The sequence below is a fragment of the Glycine soja genome, chromosome 9 (genome assembly GCF_004193775.1).
Source record: "Glycine soja cultivar W05 chromosome 9, ASM419377v2, whole genome shotgun sequence".
Lineage (NCBI taxonomy): Eukaryota > Viridiplantae > Streptophyta > Magnoliopsida > Fabales > Fabaceae > Glycine > Glycine soja.
This window is the reverse complement of record NC_041010.1, coordinates 29374542-29396730: the sequence shown is the minus strand read 5'-3', so window position 1 is coordinate 29396730 and position 22189 is coordinate 29374542. Positions and strand designations below refer to the sequence as shown.

At 31.8% G+C, this 22189-nt stretch overlaps 1 long non-coding RNA gene across 5 annotated transcripts; it reads left to right on the top strand.

Moving 5' to 3' along the window:
- The first annotated feature begins 508 nt into the window (after nt 1-508).
- Nucleotides 509-21467, top strand: LOC114367433. 5 transcript variants are annotated; one of them, XR_003657202.1, is made up of 9 exons: nt 509-815; nt 950-1084; nt 1556-1591; nt 1773-1883; nt 2168-2261; nt 2475-2560; nt 3311-3427; nt 3541-3636; nt 21076-21467. It is a non-coding gene; the product is annotated as an uncharacterized LOC114367433 (long non-coding RNA). The 5 variants fall into 5 exon arrangements; XR_003657199.1 differs by lacking the exon at nt 21076-21467 and adding an exon at nt 13228-13627; XR_003657201.1 differs by lacking the exon at nt 21076-21467 and having other exon boundaries at nt 3314-3427; nt 3541-3859.
- The last annotated feature ends 722 nt before the right edge of the window (nt 21468-22189 follow it).

The following is a 22189-nucleotide window of genomic DNA, read 5'->3' as shown; positions in this document are numbered from 1 at the left end:
ATATTTATCTTTATCTTATTATTTATTATTTTTGTCTTTATTTCTAACTTGTATAGTCTCAAAGACACAAGACCTGTTCGAGCTTAGTAAAGAGTCTTCACTCTTGAGTTTTCAAAATCAGAAGGTCACTTGGCTTTTCATGTTTGGTGAAAGCCGAAGTACGTAGCTAGCGACATTGTTGGCTCACTTAGAGTTTCTTTCAATACCTCCTTGACAAAGAAGATTACAAATTGGCATTCAATGTTTGACATGTGCTTGGAGAATGATAAAACTGATAATGTGTCTTACTTTAAAAATAAAAATTCAATTACACATGTAAGGCTTCACTACTAAAAAAACTATTTTCTACGACACGATATCTATGTCGATCATATAGAAACCGTCTTTGATTATATAATGATGGCAATTTTGTAAATATGATGAATATTTTAAAGACGGGGTTTCCCTAAAACGTCTTTGAATGCTTATTATTTTTAATTTTTCCCTTTTCTCTCTTTAAAGACGTGTTGGCCCTCTGCCTCTTCATTGTCTCAACTTGTTCATCGGGACGCTAAGGGAGCTAAGGGAGTTGGCGCCTCGACTTTTTCATCGCGTCACTCTCTCTCTCTTTGTCCTCACACAACTCCAAAATCCCTAGAAACAAACTATTCTCTCTCTCTCTTTCTCTTTGTCTCCTCACATTCCTACGTTTTCTGCACTTCGGGGCCGAGCAACCATAAGATCCGCACCGTCACCGGAATCAACCTCAACGACAAGATGCCAGCAGTTCAAGAAGAACATCTTATGGGTGAACCCTGACTGTGGGATCAAGACTTGTAAGTACTTACTTTTTAGTGTTTGGTTTATGTGAAAGGAAAAAGCCTTAGGTAGGTGATGGTGAGGACAACTGAACAGAGTGTTGCTTCTTCTTCCAATTGTACTTACTTTTTTTCTCTCTCTATATTGTTAGGAATCGTAATGGACAAAAGAGATGCTTTTCTTTTCTTTCTCATTTCTTTTCGTGAAGAATTTTTCACGCGCTGGAATAATTGGTACACCACTCTTTCGGAAAAGATAAGAAGAATTGGAAAAGAATGAATTGACGGTAAGTAGGGCCGAAATTTTGTTTCTTTTCCTTTCTTTTGAGTCACTGAGTTCTCCATAATCAAATTGGTATCTCTATCACTGTAATTGATGGGTTACATTCTGATTAATTATTAAATTCTTAATCATGAAAAATATTTGTCACTATAACTGGTGGGGGTTTCAATTAGGGGTAATTACATGCTTAAGAAAAAAAGGTTTCAGAGTATTTCTTTTTTCTTCAAAAAAAAATAAATACAAAAATCCTTTAAAAATCATATTACGAGTTTATTTGGCAAGTCATTGTGGCATGAAGAAGCTGATATTGATGCATAACAATTTCGCATCTTATTAATAATAAACTAGTACTGCTTTGTCCAGAGATTCCTATAACTATGTCAATAAGGCACACATTGTTAAATGACATGTACTCTTGTGCTGGTGGTCTAACTTATTATTCCCTCATGCATTTGTTTATATTTGTAACTATCAGATTGACAAAAAATCGAGTTCCTGGGGTGAACCAAAGGTAAAACTATGATGTCAGACTACTAGCCCAAGTAGATTTTTTATTTTTATTTTCAGATTTAATCTTCAATGCTTTACAAAATCCCAACTAGTTTTTGCAAATGACGGCAATGATTGATTTCACAATTCTTGCCTAATATATGATTTTGTAATTTGGACACATTTTTTATGTGTTGGTGTAGATGTATCCTACAACTTCTGGGAATTTGAAAGGGTTGCCACAAGGTGTAGTTCATGCTAATTCGGATTTGGAGTTAAAACCATTATGGTCGACAAGTAGTTCAAGGTCAAAGGTTAGAATTTTGCATTATTCTTCTATATTTTAGTTTTATTGAAACTGTTAAAAGATAGGTTAAATTTGGGAATTTGTTGCATCACCTGTGTTAACAATATAATGATTGCTTGGGGTTTATGAAATTGCAGGCTGTTTTCTCTAACCGTAACTTATGAGTTATTTAAAATTATATGTAAGAAAATTAAATTTTTAAAGCAGGGTGAGTTTTCTGCATTTTTTTTTTATTTTTCTTCATTTATTTTGATAATGTTGACAGTGCATTGCTTGATTCATTTGGTTCAGCTTGTCAGTTCAGGACCTCACTTGAGAATGATGTTGAGAAGTGGTCATGCTTTCACCAGTAAATGTTTGCATTTTGTTTTGGGCCGAGTAAATGGTATGTGTTTTGGTAAACTTTTTGGTAATCTTCTCATATTATCTATCACTACTTTGCACTTAGTTTATTGATTAATTTAAATTAGATTCTTATTAGCACTTAGTTCTTATTTGCAATTCACTATACTTAAAACACGTTTTACTTTCCATAAATTATGTACTATTTTAAGTTAATTTTGGGGGTAATGGTTTGGTGGAATTTAATTATATGTAGGTGGATGACAAAAGTACCAATATTCATGTCACAACAAAGATAGCCAAGTTCATGGATGGGAAGACGCTAAACTAGCTAAACTACAGGTTTAATATTAATTTACTTTATCTATCTAATATATAAGTATATATTATATAGCTTATTTTATAACTTAACTAATAGTGACACTAGCATACAAATATATGCCTAGCATACGTATATATTATCTAATATATCACTTTTATTAATTGTTTTTTTATGACATATATTTAAAGAGCTTTGTCAAATTCAGCAAGCACACGCTGATTTGGATATTTTAGTTCGGTCAACGGTCAATCCTGTTGTTTTTGTAATTGTTACCTGTAGCAGTAGGTGGACGAGGAAATTCTGTTGCCATTAAATTTGAGTGCTGAGTCAGATGAACATTTAACTAACAACAACACATATTCTTCTCCACCAATACCATCACCATCCCTTCCCTTAGTTGTCTCTGCTTAATTATTTCCTTTTTATTGTAATCTATCTCCAAAAAAGCCCTTTTTAATTTCCTAAGATCATCATCACTTCACTTGGCACTTGCTCCTAACATTCAATTGAGTTAAATCTATCCTCGGTATTCACTGGCTTGCCACTATTTTCTCACTTTTTAAGTTATAAAGATATTTACATGAAAAATCTCAAAGTTTCTTTCGTTTAGTTTATGTTATTGTTTGGTAGGCATGTTAATTTAACTTAGTTTATTGCTTTTCTCAACATGTTCCTTTCTTTAAAAGTGTTTTAGTCTCTATCTCAGCTGCATGCCTGCATGTTTTTTTGTTGTGGTGTTATTGGTTAATAGATATTTGTCATGTTTTTAGCAGTATAATGGATGAACAATTGAGGATACTAAAAGTCATTGTTGTGCAAGGCAAAAAATTAGTGATCCGGGATTCAAGAGCAGTGACCCTTATGTTGTTGTCAAGCTGGGGAATCAGGTAACTTGGTTTTACATTTCAGTTTTGTCTTGTATCTTTTTTATGTCAACATTATGTAGCATTTTTAAAACATCTGAATGTTGAAATGATTCACTAATTATCATGTATATCAGACAACAAAGACCAGGGTCATTCATTGTTGCTTGAATCCTGTCTGGAATGAAGAGTTGAATTTCACTGTGACAGAACCTTTGGGACTTCTGAATTTGGTGAGTTTCCTCTTATTTATTTGCATTTGTAAATATACACTTTTATTTGTTGACGATTCATTTTGCGTTTTGAAAAAAAAAGAGCTTGACATTGAAAATTTAGGACTTGTTAGTTAACAGGTCAGGGTCAGACCTCTACATATTTTCTTCTAAGTATCAATATGATAACCTAATAAGTAAAATGGTAAACAATAAGGGTGTAGTAATTAACTCACCACTTGTATCTTTGTGAGTTTGGCCACATTCAATTTGCAGCCAAAGATAACCATTACCACATTACTAACCGGTTTAGTGGTATATATCTCCTCCCAGACAATTTACATGCATTTTATTATAACATATTGATAAGTTTTGTGGCGAAATATTTGAAATGGTGAGTTTAATTAGGTTGTAACTAAGTTGGTTTTTGGATAGTGATCGAGGCCGTACCCGAATCAAATAAACATTAAAAATACAGTATCTAGGAAGTGATCTTAGGTCGTCTCCTAACGAGCAATGATCAACCAAACGTTCATAACAAATGGTAATAAAACAGTAACGAATGGGGGGGAGGGAGTTGTTTGTTTTTGTAAATTAAACAGCAAGTAAATTTGAATTAGAAAATATCATAATTAAAACATGTTGTTTCCCCTTGATTCACAAGCAAGTCTCTTATCCTAGGTTACGAGGATTTATCCTTTCTCAGTTCAACCACTTAATCCAACCCTAAATTAAATTACTAAGCGAAATTTAACATAAGGTATTCATTATGTGATTAAGCAACACATATACCAAAGAGAGAAAAACTAAGCGCAGATACAATTAATCAAGCACTAAGCATGCATGGATTAATAACAACAAATACAGAGTAATTGGTGAAGAGGAAAAACTGAGCAGAATGCAATAGTAATAATAAAACCTCAAAGAGAGTTGTGCTTGATCCTCAAGAGAAAACAACGCTGGAGACTTAGCCTTGCATTAATCAATAGCAAACAAAATTGTAGTAGAAAAACAAAGAAAACTAGAATTATTCTCCAAAACAAAAAAGCTAAAACGAAAGAGAGAGAGAGCCTAAAACTAGAACCTTGGTGCTGTTATATAGTTCTCAGCCCCAAAGCTTACAAATCTGTTTTAAGTCCAAGCCCATAAATAAAATAAAATCTAGACAAGATAAGATAAGATAAAATCTAGATGAAATAATATCTAGATGAAATAAAATCTAGATAGGATAAGATATAGATAAAATAATATCTAGATGAGATAAAATTTAGATATGATAAGATAAAATCTAGATGAAATAATATCTAGATGAGATAAAATCTAGATATGATAAGATTTGGTAGAATAAAATTGTCTGCTCTCTTCAAGTCCAAGCCCAATTCCAGATTCAAGCACAATTACTTATAATTGTCCTAAAATTAAATTAAAAACACAAATTTAATCCAGTAGGCCCAAATGATAAAACTACATAATTAATTTGACAATTAAGGCTAATCAGTTATTAAAATGGTGACAAAAAGGGTTAAGAAATATGAGAAAATGATGACACATCAAATCCCCTCACACTTAGCCTTTTGCACTCCTAGACAAAATAAAAAAAACAAAGTAAGGGACAAATCCAGAGACATTAAAGAGAAACAAACAGACACAACAACAATTACATATTTCTCAATGAATCTAAAGGAATGAACAAAATGGGTAACATGCAACACGTAAAGAGTTAAAGAGTCAAGGCCGTCATGAAAATCATCCAAGCATCTAAAAAATGACAAGATAGTAAATCAACTCAAGAATGAAAAGTGATCAAGCCTCACAAGATATGCACTCTATCTCTCAAGTGTCTAGGCTACTGTTTACTCTCATAGCACCCATGAAAACAAACACCACATAGACTTGGCAAGACTCTAAAATTGACAACCACATCACAAGCACATGCATATGAGGATCAAAAAGTCTTTTAAGGTTATAATGGGGCCAATGACAAGGTAGATGAAAGTATGGGATGGTGGCTAAAACCCAAAGAAATAGAGGAGCAATGGAAAATAAGTGGGAAGTAAGAAAAAGTAATAAATCCCAAAACCAAAATTATAAATTAAGCTCTAAAAGTAACCCAAAACAAAATCAACTGAATCCCCAAACCAATTCAAGTCTTCAAACCAAGACCTCATTTATTCAACCTCATTCTTTTTCTATATTTTTTTTTATTTTTTTTCAATTTTTTTTTGAACGTGAACAGTAAAAATTGAAAGCATTTGAAAAATAAAGCAACAATTAGACAATATATGTATATACATCAAGCATGGCCAATAAAAACATATCATCCAATGAAACACCCCGCTTCACACTTATTCCCAAAACAATTCCAAAGATCCAAAATTCCTTAAGAGTGTGTTTGGATGGAGGAATTTAAAATTCTGAGAAATTTTAAATTTTAAGAATTTCAAATACTTTAATTGAAATTCTTTTATTTTCAAAATTTTGTGTTTGGATAAAAAAAGTTAAAATTATGAGGGTGAAAAAAAATGAATGAAAAAAAAGAAAAGATATGATTGGTGTGCTAGTTATACGTGTTCCTCTACGTTCTCAGGCCCGAACGATGTTCCACAATCTTTGACGGTGTTTCTTGAAGAAAACGGTAAGAAGAGAATTTCAATTTCTCACCTTTTAGAAGGAAATTGAAATTCCAGATTTTTAGTTGTTTAAAATTCCAAAATTTTAAATTCTTCAAAAAAAAAACATCCAAACAATGAATTGTAGATTACAAAAATTCAAATTCTCTGATAAATTACTTTCCTCAGTTAAAATTCTCTATCCAAACATACTCTAAGGGTAGGGTGAAATCATGGTTTTTCACTTAAGGCTTGTAATGAGTTTCAAAACAAAGAAAGGGAAACATAGGCTCAAAGGGGCTATCAAAGGAATTAATTCAAGGTAGGCTCATTTGGCTAGAGGCTTATAAGAATAAAATGCCTAAATCATCTCCCAACATGCATGTGAAGCAAGAAGTATCAACAAGAGTCAAGCCAAGGCTATTGTGCAAGCAATCAATGGGGCAAAACACACGAATAAAATAGATGATGATGGCTCAAATTCTCACCAAGGGTAAATCTATCACCTTCAATTCAAACTTTCAAAACTAACTTGACATGCAGATAAAAACAAGGATTTCAATTCACAAAATGCCAAGAAACTCCTATTTCAAAAACAATTAGCCATTACCTGTACATAACCTATAATTCAAAGAGAACATGCAATGTTGTATACAAAACATAAAACCAAAATAACAAAATTAACCTCGAAAACCTAACAAAATTAAACTAGAGAACCTAATAAAATTAAACTAGAATACCCAACAAAATTAAAGACAATCTTCTACCCCCCCTCCTCACACTTAAACAGCACATTATCCTCATTGTAGCACAATCATAAGATCAAGAATAATCAAAGCAATCAATAAATTTAGACAAGTGCAATAAAAGTAAAGAAGGAGACAGAAAAAGAAAACTCCCTAAGTCATGGCGGAAGAGAAGTAGGGTGAAGTAAGGAGGTATCCTCCACCATTACATCCACTAAGGAGGGATTTGTGAAGAATGGTTTCAGCTGGTGTCCATTGACCTTGAAGTCCTTATCTGTGGATTCACTTTTGATCTCATCTGTACCATAAGGAAAAACATTAGTCACCACAAAAGGACCAATCCACTTTGACCTCAACTTACCACTCATGAGTCCAAGCCTAGAGTTATACAATAAAACTTTTTGTCCAACCACGAAGTCTTTCTTAGCTATCAAGCTGTTATGGGTGCTTTGTAGGCAGTCCTATGTGCCCAAAAGCATAATCTAACCTAGTGCTCCAATCCTTTCTGTTCGGCTGCATAATCTTCTCCAAGATCCTTTTTATCTCCCTGTTTGAAATCTCAGCCTGCCCATTAGTTTGGGGGTGGTATGGTGTGGAAATTCTATGCACGACCCCATACTTTTTGAGCAAGACATACATGGATTTGTTACAAAAATGGGTGCCTTGATCACTAACGATGGCTCTCGAGACTCCAAACCTACAAAACATATTAGATCTAACAAAATCTACAACAACCTTAGCATCGTTAGTTCTGATGAGTTTGGCTTCCACCTATTTTGAAACATAATCAACAGCATAGAGAATATAAATAGAACCAAAAGAGACAGGGAAAGGCCCCATAAAATCTATACCCCAGACATCAAACACCTCACAGAATAACATGGGTTGTTGAGGCATTTGTTGTCTCCATGAAGGTGAGCCGCCTGCTCTCTAACAAGGCTCACAAGTGCTATAGATTCTCCACACATCCTTGAAGATGGTGGGCCAATAGAAATCGCAGTCAAGCACCTTGCAAGCTTTCCTCTGTATGCCAAGATGGCCACCTAGTGCGGAAGAATGACAGAATTGCAGGACTGAGTCAATCTCATGGTCTGGAATGCATCTCCTAATAACCTGGTCACTGCACAACTTCCACAAATAGGGGTCATCCCAAATATAATGCTTAACATCGCTCTTAATTTTATCATTTTGAGCTTTACATGCTTAGGGAGGAAAAATAGAAGCAACCAAATAATTCACAATATTAACAAACCAAGGAGTGGGGAAGGAATCAGAAATACTATACAGAATGTACAAATGATCATCTGGAAAATCATCCCGAATGGGTGAGTCCTCAGACGCACGCTCAATCCTACTCAGATGGTCAACCACGAGGTTCTGTGTACCACTCCGATCACGGATCTCTAAATCAAACTCTTGGAGCCAAAGCATCCACCTGATCAATCTAGGCTTTGATTCAGCCTTCTTCAACAGGTACTTCAGAGCTGCATGGTCAGTATAAACAATAACATGAGTACCAAGCAAATATGAACGAAATTTTTCAAGAGCAAAAGCTATCGCTGTGGTAGTGTAATTTGCTTGAGCTGCATCCAAAGTTCTGGAAGCGTAGTAGATCACTCAAGGCAGCTTATCAATCTTTTGAGCAAGGACAACTCCCAATGCATAATTGGATGCATCACACATTAACTCAAATGGGGTTGTCCAATTAGGTGCCTGAATGATAGGGGTGGTAGTCACCGCACGCTTGAGGCAATCAAAAGCCTCTTTGCATCGGTCATCAAAATCAAACTCCACCTTCTTTTGCAGCAGATTGGATAATGGAAGGACCACTTTGCTAAAATCCTTGATAAAGCGCCTATAAAACCCTGCATGACCAAGAAAAGAACGAACCTCTCGCATGCAAGAGGGGTAAGGCAATTGTGAAATAACATCTATTTTTGCAGGGTTTACTTCTATGCCCCTATTCGAAATGATATGCCCTAAAACTATACCTTGTTCTACCAAGAAGTGACATTTTTCAAAATTCAACACAAGGTTAATTTCAATGCATCTATTAAGAATTATTTCCAAACTATCCAAACATGCATCAAAAGAGGGTCCATAAACAGTAAAATCATCCATGAACACCTCTATGCAACTCTCTAAAAAATCACTGAAAATGCTAAGCATACACCGCTGGAAGGTACCAGGGGCGTTGCATAGGCCAAAGGGCATCCTCCTATAGGCAAAAGTGCCAAAGGGACAGGTGAATGTGGTCTTTTCTTGATCCTCGGGAGCAATATGAATTTGTAAATAACTAGAAAAACCATCAAGAAAATAGTAATGAGATTTACCTGCCAAGCGCTCAAGCATTTGATCAATGAAAGGCAGGGGAAAATGATCTTTTTTGGTTACCTAGTTTAGCCTCCTATAATCAATGTAGACTCGCCAGCTGTTCTGCACTCTTGTAGGGATAAGCTCATCCTTTTCATTTTTGATCACTATGAGGCATGTCTTCTTAAGAACCACTTGGACTGGACTCACCCACTAGCTGTCAGAAATGGGGTAGATGATTTTTGGAGTTTGGGAGCCCCCAACCAGCTTCAATGGGTTGCCACAATATGGAAATTTTTTTTCTACCCCAAATGCATATATAATAATAGTTATTCTGATACCCAGAGCAAAAGTTATGGCCGTTTTAAGTTTTGCTAAAAACAAGTTCCAAAATTTTTTGTCTCTCTCAAATAATGCCACACCACGTGCTCTTGGTATTTTTCACACAAAATATGGATCGAAAGAAGCTACCACACAAAAATTCAGCCAAAAATAGCAACTCTAACTATCAAAACAAAAATCGTTAATTAAATTGCAAAATCCGTCGCTAATTCCCAATCGCTAATCACTGTTCAGCACTGTTCACAGCAAAACAAAAGGCTGAATCAGTCGCTGAATCCGTCGCTAAACAGGGAATGCAACTGAAATGCAAAACAGAACGCTACACAAAATAAGATAACTAAACACTATTATGAACCTTTAGCCCATTGCTCCCCAGCAACGGCGCCAAATTTGATCGAGGTCGTACCCGAATCAAGTAAACATTAAAAATGCAATATCTAGGAAGTGATCCTAGGTCGTCTCCCAACGAGCAATGGTCAACCAAACGTTCATAACAGATAGTAATAAAATAGTAACGAATGAGGGGTTTGTTTGTTTTTGTAAATTAAACAACAAGTAAATTCGAATTAGAAAATATCAGAATTAAAACACGTTGTTTCCCCTTGATTCACAAGCAAGTCTCTTATCCTAGGTTGCGAGGATTTATTCTTTATCAGTTCAACCACTTAATCCAACCCTAAATTAAATTACTAAGCGAAATTTAACATAAGGCATTCATTATGTGATTAAGCAACACATATACCAATTAATCATGAACGAAACTGATCATTAAGCATGAACGTAAATTAAGCGCAGAGACAATTAATCAAGCACTAAGCATGCATGGATTAATAGCAACAAATACAGAGTAATTGGTGAAGATGAAAAATTGATCAGAATTCAATAGTAATAATAAAACCTCAAAGAGAGTTGTGCTTGATCCTCAAGAGAAAACAACACTAGAGACTTAGCCTTCCATTAATCAATAGCAAACGAAATTGTAGTAGAAAAATAAAGAAAACTAGAATTATTCTCCAAAACAAAAAAGCTAAAACAAAAGAGAGAGAGAGAGCCTAAAACTAGAACCTTGGAGCTGTTATATAGTTCTCAGCCCCAAAGCTTACAAATTTGTTTTAAGTCCAAGCCCATAAATAAAATAAAATCTAGATAAGATAAAATCTAGATGAAATAAAATCTAGGTAAGATAAGATATTGATAAAATAATATCTAGATGAGATAAAATCTAGATACGATAAGATAAAATCTAGATGAAATAATATCTAGATGAGATAAAATCTAGATAAGATAAGATTTGGTAGAATAAAAGTGTCTGCTCTCTTCAAGTTCAAGCCCAATTCCGGATTCAAGCCTAATTACTTATAATTGTCCTGAAATTAAATTAAAAACACAAAATTAATCCCGTAGGCCGAAATGATAAAACTGCATAATTAATTTGACAATTAAGGCTAATTAGTAATTAAAATGGTGATAAAAAGGATTAAGAAATATGAGAAAATGATGACACATCAGATAGGAAGTATTTGGTAAAGATTTTGTGAAGGCTGATGACAAGATGGGAAATAGTTATCTAAACCTTCAACCATCAAACTCTGCAGCCAGATAAAGATTTTTAAAGGTGTACTTATCATATTTTCAATTAATTTTCTAATTATATGTACTTATCATATCTTGATTTAATTTTTAAAATAAGTATATGTACTTGTCATATTTTTAATAATGTGTTGTTAAAATATAAATTTATATATAAATAAATTGTTAATATTAATTTAATATAAATAAATTAATAATAAAGTGTCTACGTCGGTGCTTACGTGATAGACGTCGTGTTTAATGCTTTCTACATCGGTCGTATCACAACCGCCGTCGTAGAACACGTGATAAACGACGTCGTGTTTGTGCCAGTAACGTCGTAGAAAAAAAGCTATCTACATCGGTTGTAAAATGACCGTCGTAGAACACGTCATAAACAACGTCGTGCCTTCGACAACAATGATGTAGAAAACAATACTTTCTACATCGTTGTTGTGGTAGGCACGATGTTGTTTATGATGTGTTTCTAAGATGGTCATTGTATGACCGATGTAGAAACTCACCCTTTACAACGACATTCGTTTCAAAGACGCGCGTCCACCGTCTTTGAAAGTCCATTTCCACCGATGTAAAACGCTGTTTTTCTAGCAATGCTTCTAACATTTTTCAATTGTATAACTTTGATTGAAGAAATAGTAATTGTATTTTGTAGATACATTAACACACACGTATAATGTAGCATATATGTGAAACTCAAAGTTACAGACCAATTCCAATATTAGCAAATATTTGAGCCTTCTAAAACAAAATATTCTAATAAAAGCTCATATACCATCCGAGAAGTGGTATTTTTTAATCCTGTTGCATCTTTTATTCCATTCCCATCTCTTAAGATTAAAAATTTATCTTAACAAAGCACATTTTACATCTTCTAATCACACTTTCTCGACCTTTTGATAAAACCAAAGAGAGACAACAATGCTGGCATTGAAAACGCCATAGTTAGCATCAATGGGATTCTGTAGACTAAGAACGAGACCAATATTCTTGGACAAGTTGTCTGAACAATGACCCTTCTCGCTTCATCATGATATTTGGTTCATCATACTTGACCAATTTTCCTATAAATACAATCCTAAAGTTCATTTTCTTTTAATAAAACAAGCAAATGATCAAGCATATTATTAACATTTTTTGTTTTTTGATAAGTGATAACAGTTCAAGTGTGAAATCAAATATTCCATATTTTACATGTGATAACATGAGTTGAGTTAGATTGGGTTTGGAAAAACTCATCACTCAATCCAATTAAAAAAACCTTGAGTCGGATTGAGCTAGATTTTAATGATTTTGCTCTTAGGTATTCATTCAGATTGAGTTGAGTTGAATTGAATTCTAATGATTTTGTTGTCAAACTCAATCCAACTGGATCATGAAATTCAAAAATTACAAATATTAGAACAATTTTTTAAAAATAATTTTCTTTAAAATATATAATATAATTACATAGAATATGAAAATTTGTTGCATATTTAGATTTCATTATTTTTATTTTTTGTATTTTATTATATGTTAAATTGTAGTTTTGGTTATGCTAATTTTCTAAATCCATGATTTGGGTCCTTTTAATTTTTAATTGTAATATTTATTCCCCTAGTTTTATAAAAGGAAGAACAAAGTGTTGTAAAGGATTAGAGTTAATAATTTTTTATTATATTTTTTAATTAATTTACAATGAACTTAATAATTCTCAATCAAAATTATTTATTAATAATCTAATAAAAGGATCAAAATCATTAATTTATAAAATTAGGAGAATCAAAATTACAATTTAATATTTATCATATTGTTAATAATAATATTAATATATTTTTTTTTATTATTATTATATCATCAAGTTAGATTGAATCACGGGTTGACAATATGTAACTCATTATCCAACTTGAATATAAATAAGGTCATATTATATAAGTTGGATCACATTTTAACCCGAATCCATTAAGATCCCATTTCTTTCTTCTCACAATTCATTGACTGATATAATTTTGCCCGGAAATTCATTGTGACTCCAGGTCTGTTAAGTTTGCTGAATATACCAGTTCCACCTTGTGAGAGTTGATTTATGGCTCTTGTTTCATAATCACCTTTATATTAGAAATCCAGTCATACATGGAACACTTGAAGTGGTTTAATTTGGCTGTGTTCCATTTCCAAGATCTGACTTTGATGAACTCCATAGCCTTTTCCACATCGAGAGGATAGTCATTGAAGAGCAAATTATTTCTTGTGGTACAAATAGTCCATAGAGCTGCTAACCACACATTCCACCACATTAGTTTTTTTTTTTTTTAATTGCACCAACCCTGCAAACTGCCAAAAGAATTCCTCCACTGACTGATTATATGCTGTTTGAATTCCACACCAATGTGCACATGCATACGACAGACTAGACGAGATCTTGCAATTAAAAAATGAGTAGCAATTTCATCCTTTATCCTACAAAGAGAACATTACAATTGAATCTTTAATTTTGTAAAATTTTTATAATTGAATTGAGTCCTTAAAATTAATTTATAACCACTTAAAATTTGTCGTGGTTTAAAAAAATTTAAAGACTCAATTGTAATTTTCTTAAAAAAAATTAAAGACTCTATTAAAACTTTAAAATTTAAAAATCAAAGTAATTAAGATTTTCTAAATAATTCACAAACTACAATTAATTTAACCTACTTTTAGTGCCCCACCATCAGCGTATCATATGGTTAACATCTCTTTATTTATAATCAATCATGCTTTATTGAGCTAGACTAAGTTTACCAGATTTTTCTTAAAAATTATGCGGGGGCTTTTCCGTAGACCTCTCTTCCATCCCCAAGGATTAGCGATTTGCGCTTTTATAGGCAGACAGAGTTTTTTACACAAAAATATTTATCCTACAAAAGCAAGTGAGAAATCGATCTCCTCCAAAACCGATTTCTCACTTTCATTTTTTAAGTACCTTAGAGTTTTTATCTTTTCAAAATCATGTTATAAAATCGATTCCTTCTTTTTTTTTTGTTATTTCTTTTATTTTTTAAATTTTTAAATTTTTTTCCTTTTTAATTATCTATATTTATGTTAAAAAAATTTAAACGGAATATAATTTTATTTTGTATATGTTGTTGTTATTTTATTGCATATCTTTTGTTTTATCATATTTTGAAGAGTTGAAATATTTTTTAAAAATGAATGATAAAATAATATTGATTTGAAAAAAAGAATATGAAAATAAGTATGTTTTTATTTCTTATATCTTTATTTTATAGTAATTTTACCAAAAACACAATAGAAACTAACAATAGTGACTAAAAATTCATAGAATTACTCGCTTAAAAACTACAGAATATTTTGATATTGAAATTAAAAAAAAAAAAAAAAAGAAATATAGAGTCAAAAGACTAAATAAACCTAAAACAATTCATAATCAACAAAATAGTATTTTTTAAATTTAACTATTTTTTATTTGTTTTTATTTGTGTTAACCTTTTTATTTTACTAATTTATATATATATATATATATATATATATATATTAATTTATAAAAATTATAATTTATCTAGAATAGTATTTATTTAAAAAAATAATTAATCCTTAAATGAAACTCTTGAAAAAACAAATGAGAAAGTGGTTTGAAAGAAATTAATCCCTTAAAAATTATAGAATATTTTGATATCGAAACTAAAAAAATAGAGTCAAAAGACTAAATAAGGATTATGTTTAGAGTAGAAATATCGGTTAGGCATAAATATTAATTTATTTATTTATCTTTTTTGGGTTAAAAACACTTGAAAGATTATGTTTTTTAAGGATGATCAGGGATAGGTTGATTCAAGTTAGGGGAGTTTTGAAGTCCAAACCAATTAAGTTCTATTGATTCTATTTCTTTTTTCTTTTTAATGTTGGTATCAAAATATTCATAATTTTTATGCGAGAAATTTTTATAAGTTTTTAATCATTATTATTAGTTATTATTGTATTTTTATAAAATTACTATATAAAATAAAAATATAAGAAATAAAAACATGCTTTTTTTATCATCTCTAACCAGTATACGTTGACCACACTTATAAACATTATAAAAGGGATCAACAGTTTGAATTTATTGAATTATTCTAAATTATCGCAAGAGATAGTTTGCTAAGTAGTAGAATAATTTATTCTAATCTAATAAGTAGATTTTTAGCATATGACTAATAAGACTTTTTGTTTTTGTAAAAACAAAATATAGTTAACGTTAACGTAGATACCTATCTTTCTAATAATTTGATGAAGGGGTTGGGTGGCATGTGAAACTAATAATTATTATCATGAAGTTGTATTCTTGAGTCGATCTTTAAAACAAATATTTTTAATTTACCTTCTACGTAAATATATTTTTTATTCATTGTAAAAACCACATAACATTAATGAATATTTTATGTAAAATTTAATTAAAATTTGCATATTTATTGAATAAACTCTAATTTTTATAATGCGTCTGTCCTCCTATCTATATATCTACATATATATGCTGGCTCCCTCCCTGACCACTAGTAAATATTTTCCTAACCCAACTAACAATCCACAAAGCATTAAGTCACTTTGTCGAAAGGATAATCGGATGTTAGTATGCATTTAATTTGCATTTTAGAATAATAGGAATACTGGAATAGGCCACGCGATGTTATAGTTTGTGTTAGTATGAAGGTCTACCAAGCTTCAAGTTGCTTTCTCGTTAGTAATGGGTTCCTTAACATTAAGTCGCTTTCCATGATATTTCTTCCCTCCTCGCACCAATAAATGTTAAGGTAGACCCTTCATACTAATTATATAACATGGCGTGGCCTATTCATGTATTCCTATTATTCTTAACGGTGAACGCTTCAATATTCTAACACATAATCACATACTAAAATCCAATAATATTATCTTATAGGGAGGAGATTACTAAACACTGTTTCGGTGCCACTTCCTCCAAGGTCCCACGATACCACACTTCTACTATATATATTCTCTGCATGCAGTTACACCCTCTCCATCCTATCTCTTTTTAAGCTTATGCTTTTTTTTTTTTTTTCTATTTTGTCTTTCTTCTCATCAAACAATGAAACATAATAAAGCTTATATAATTCTCATGGGCTTGTTGTTAACTTAAATTGGAATTAAGTTCGAAGGCTCAAGCAACAATCCCTTCAAGCATTCAACAAGCCCATGTAATTAAGATGTTTTTCCTCACAGCTGCATGTTGTCATGTCTTTGCATCCTCAACTGAAATGAGCTTGCCAACTACTATTTTCATATTCCACATGTCTGGCGTAGTTGGATGTCAAGCACTATTGTGAATTCTCATGGACGAGTTATTATGGTGGTATATCATCAACGTGTTTCTCTTATTGGTGGCCTCATTATGCTTCAACAACTACAAGGATATTATTGAGCTCATCCGTGGCACACGCCACCTGCCAAATTTGGATGAGCAAGAAGCTAGAATGTAAGACTAAGATATATATGTGTGTGTTGCACGCATGCCCATAACTGTTAGAAACAATTTAAATTTCTAATTTCAAATTTTTAGAATATTGTTTAAATTTAAAAGAATATTACTTTATCTTTAGAATGTTATTTAAATTTAAAAATATTATCTATATATTAGGTATTTTTTTCTCTTTTAAAATTAAGATGCTAAATTTATAAATAGAAATTATTGAAATGAGCACAAATATCAACCTTATGATTTTAACTTTTATTTTATTGTGTGTTCTATCATCGCATGAGAAAAGGTGACTTTTACCGAACAATAAGAGCTGCAACGTGGAGTACGTGTCTTAATTTCCTAGCTTTTAGGAGTTTGTTTTCTTCAATTTACATTTCATAATTTCGAAGTTACTGATTTTGTTTGAAAATTTTGAAATATTGTTATGCCTAAAATTAAGCGGATATAACTTATATGTTTATGCTTTTTACATAGAGTTTTTTTAATAAAATATTAGCAATTCTTCCTGTAGATTATTATTTTTCTCTTTAGAATATATGCAACAAATTGGTATCTATAACCCTTATCTTTTTTGAGAGATATGTAAGTGGAAAGAAACATTATAATGGACGGAGAGATACATCATACACAAAAGGCTCACTACCAATTTTGGATACTAAGTAGGGATAACAAAAGAATTCGCATCCACACAAATAAAAAATAAATATCTTTAATAGGTACCCACATGTAATAGGTTTGAGTATTATTTGTTTGTTAACAAACAGTGGCATGAATACAATGGATTGAAAAATTGATAGATTTTTGGGTGATATTTTATATGAGAAAGATAGATTGTGTGAAGCTTGTAATACATTGATTGCTCTTTATATCTCATGGTTCTTGTATTCTAAGAAAAACCAAATTCCTTTGAAGTCATGTCACAATATAAGCCTTGATCGAGTTCTTGTGATTTTCATGTGTGTGCATGCTCTTTATTGCTTATGAGAAGGAAAATAAAGTTGAATTGTGTGATGCATGATTGTGAGTTGATATCACCTAAAGTAATTGGTGGTTGAGTGACAGACATGTACAATGTGATACCCTCTACCCCTCACATATATACTAATAAGGAATAAAAAAATTCAAATATTAATTAAAAGTATTTTTAAAACAAGTCTTTCAAAGGGGAAAAAGGCTCACATTCATTTTCTTTTACATCATATTCAAATTTGTCCAAATAAATAATAAAGTATTCTCGAATCAAACAAGGTCGTCTAAGCTTCATACAATTAATATAGAATCTGTATCCTAATGTCACATCTTATCAGAGCGTTGTGTTCTCGTGTCCTCTAGCATGAGGTTCTTCATAGTCATCCACCTATTCATCTGCTCCCCCGAACATAAGTTCAAGATCGTCACAGGATCCAAACTCAACAACACACAGGGAGTGAGTTAACATATTCTTAGCTAATAGAGAAACAAGACAATTAAATATATATATATATATATATATATATATATATATATATATATATATATATATTATAAATGAGATACCACTTGCTTAAACATAGCTCACGTAACTTCACCATTTCGTCATTCAAAATTTACTTTTCAATCATCAATCACATTACACAAGAATCCCACACTCCGATCAAGATATAATAACACATCAATTAGCAAACATATGCAATAGTTATGCTAAGACTCAATCCTATATGCAATGTGGTACCATGTCAGTGAAAACCACCATAGGGTGCTTAGGAGTACATAACAAGACACACCACACAATGTGTTTGTCAGGTCACTCTCACTAAGTAAGATCATAGGGAGATCAGTTAGGGTCACGATATTTTGTGAGAATGCTCCAACCATATGGGATCAGTATAGGCTTAAAGGAGCACTCAAACTCGGTGACCCCCAAGGCCTACATTCCGAAGAGTCCGTCAGGGCCTCTCCCTCCTGATTCAGGTCCAACCCCTAAAATAATTTTGTATGCAGACACTGCTCATGAATTATACAATATCCACGACCTTACACTCGTGTTTTAAACACGTTCAACACAATTGCGCTACGATTTAACACTGGTTCCTAAATAGGAAACCTACATTTTCTCTTTAACACTGTGCATCAATGCTTTTCTCAAGATAACACTGGCAAGGTTATTGTACAATTCATAGCTTACAACACAAGTAATTTCACACCAAGTGTTAATTACACACTTATCCACAACTAAAACTCATTCACAATTTCACATCTCATAGTGTCACAATCCACCATCACATGTTTACACGTATCTCACAAATTAACACGTGTTCAACTTTACACTTATACTCAATCTCAATAACAATATTATAATCTCAAAGCAACATGTTATTCCACAATTCATCACATATTCCATTTATAAACACTGCTCATGAATTACACAATATCACGACCTCACACTCATGTTTCAAACACGTTTAACACATTGCGCTACAATTTAACACTGGTTCCTAACTAGGAACCTACACTTTCTCTTTAACAATGCGCATAAACATTGGTCGGGTTATTGTATAATTCATAGCTCACAATATAATTAATGTAACATCAAGTGTTAAACACATCCACTTATTCACAATCGAATATCATGCCCACATTTTAACATCTCATAACATCACATCAACCATCTCATAACATTCCTAATGATATTCATAAGGTACAACATACACATGTTCATCAAATTTAACCATAATATTCTCAAACTCCAACACTTAATAATTTTTGGAATCATACTATAACACTCTACAATATTATTTACATAAATTATTAATATAAATAACTACTTCTATATATATAAACTAGCATACATCATATTGAATCACAAATTTCAAAGTAAGCTTTCAATGCACAAATTCTAAATAATTATATGAACACTTTGGTCAATTTCAATTATGATATTAATTTTTAAATTATATATAAAAAACATAAAAAGCAAGAAAAAGAGAAAATACAAAATCAATATCTCACTCTAAATTTCTCCTTACTTTATTTCATCAATTCATGTTAATTAGAAAAATGCTCGATTTATAGAGTTCACGCTCAAAACAATAGCATATCAATTTCAAAACAATTGGTTTGTCAAACATATATAATTCACAATTATAACTATAAGGATAGAATAAAAAAATGACAAAAACACTCAAAAACTCATTCCAATTGATACTCTAAGGATCCCTACACATGTTCTCACTAATCCCCTAAGATTTCTCCAGTTTTTCCTCCGATTGCTCGGATGGAGTTCCCAAACGTCAGAGAGACAGAGAAGAGATTAAAGCCTCCATTTGTTCTATCTTCATGCGATTCCTTTTTCTACCTCCACGAACATTATCTCAACAATCCCAACAGTGAAAGCGTGCACAATTGAATTTCGAACAACATATCTAAATTTCACGACAATCCAACGGTTAACAAAACAGGGATCATAGTTTTACCAAGACAGCTCTGGGTTTCTGCAGGAAAGAAAAAGGCTACAATGCAAAGGATATTTCTCTCAACTCAGACATGATATCGAAATTCCCAAACGGTGAGAATGCTTGGAATTGGGTTGTGAACATGGTGTTTAAATTTCACGACGATCCAACGGTGAATGAATCCGAGATCGTTATTTTTCTGAGACAGGTTTGATGGCCTGCGGGAAAAAGAGAAGGTTTTGAAAGAAGAACAGAGAAAAAATGAAATTGGGAGGCAAAGGAGGCTGAGGAGTCAGTCTGACCTTGCATTTTGTTATTTATAGCTAGGGGTATTCACGACCTATCATTTACTCTATTTATTTATTTTTATTATTTTATAAAAAATAGAAACTCTATTTTATTCTCCATCAAATGAATAATAAAATATCCTTTTTATTTTTTTTATTTATTTAATTATAAAATATCATTATTTTCTAAAATTTTATTTACGAAAAAAATGGGATGTTACATGCAATGAGAGTCGGACATTTTAGAAATTATCAAATTAAGATTGTATGCTTGTTTTGTATTTTGAATTAAAACAATTGCATTCCTGCTATGTTTGCTGTTGAAAGCACCACTCTTGAGTTTGAATCATTGGTTTAGTCTTTCATGCTAGAAAAGAAGCATGTGCTGATTTGTTATGATGAAATTGTCTTAGTTCATGTATGTCATTGTAATATAGGTTCTTAAGAAGTATGGTTTTTTAGTCATATTGTATCTTTTGCTATAGGCAAACAAAACTTTAAGTTTGGAGGAGTTGTTAAGTGCCTAATACACGTACTTTTAAGATACTAATTAAGATATTTTTATCATCATTTCTTAAATTTAGAGAGTTGTTTTGACTCTAATTGTATTATCTTTATTAGTTTATGAATTCCAATATAATATTTTCGTATTTTGACTACTTTGTAGTAATTTATCTCATATTTTTGTAGATAAAGAGTTTGAATTGGAAGAAGTATCTTGGAGAGAAAGCTTGGAGTACTTAAGCGCAAAAGGATCATCTTGGACAAACAAAAATTCAAGCAGAATGAAAGTTGAAATTTGACCAAGCTAGAATCATGGTTGAGTGAGTCTGCACTCAAAATGGAAATAATGTCTTTTGTATTTTTAGGCTTGACTTGCAAATATACTTTGATTCACCTTCTCTTTTTGCATCATTATTGTATCAGTTAAAGTTTTGTACTATTGTATTGAGGGAGAAAACAAGCTCTCAAGTGTTCATGTCTTTTTCATCTGTTTTCTCACTTTCCCATGCAAAATCCGAGTTGCTCACTTTCACCATGGGGGCTGATTTCCATTGTTGTAAGGGGTAGATGTAGTCAATTATAAACTCTCATGTGTCTTTGGATATGAATTTATATATATATATATATATATATATATATATATATATATATATATATATATATATATCACATATTTATTTCTATATATGTTAGCATTTTGTGTCTTTTCTTAATTTTTGTTGCAGATTGATTAACCATGACACGATTTTGGGATGTAAATGATGTTGGGAAACACTTTTATTATCTTGAATTGAACAAAATGTTCATGAGGCTTGGTATTTAGGAATGAGATTGAACTAAGTCTTTTAGTAATCTTGTGGTCACAAAACTTAAAATTAGTGTCTTTGTTAAGTCTTTGAGGGATCTTGGCTTAGGGGAGGCATCTAAGGCTGTTTTTATCTAAGGAATTAGGATTAAGAAAACTTTTATTGTCTGATTTTGACATATATGAACCTGAATGAAGTATGTATAGCATGTTAATGCATGAAGAAATTGAAGATTTGATGAAATCTATCCCTACAACAACTTTAATGATGTGTAGCACCTTGTTTATTGTGTTTATTTCTTGTTTTTAGAACCACATAAAAAATATATTTTTCTGTTATAGCTTGATATGTCTGCCACTCAACAAAATCACCTCCAATGTTCATGTTTTTAGTACTTTTTTGTATTGTTCTTTTAGTCTAAGTAAATAATTTGCTACCTTGTTTATTTTACATGAATCTCTCGAAAAACGATATCTAAACTTATTCATTGTACT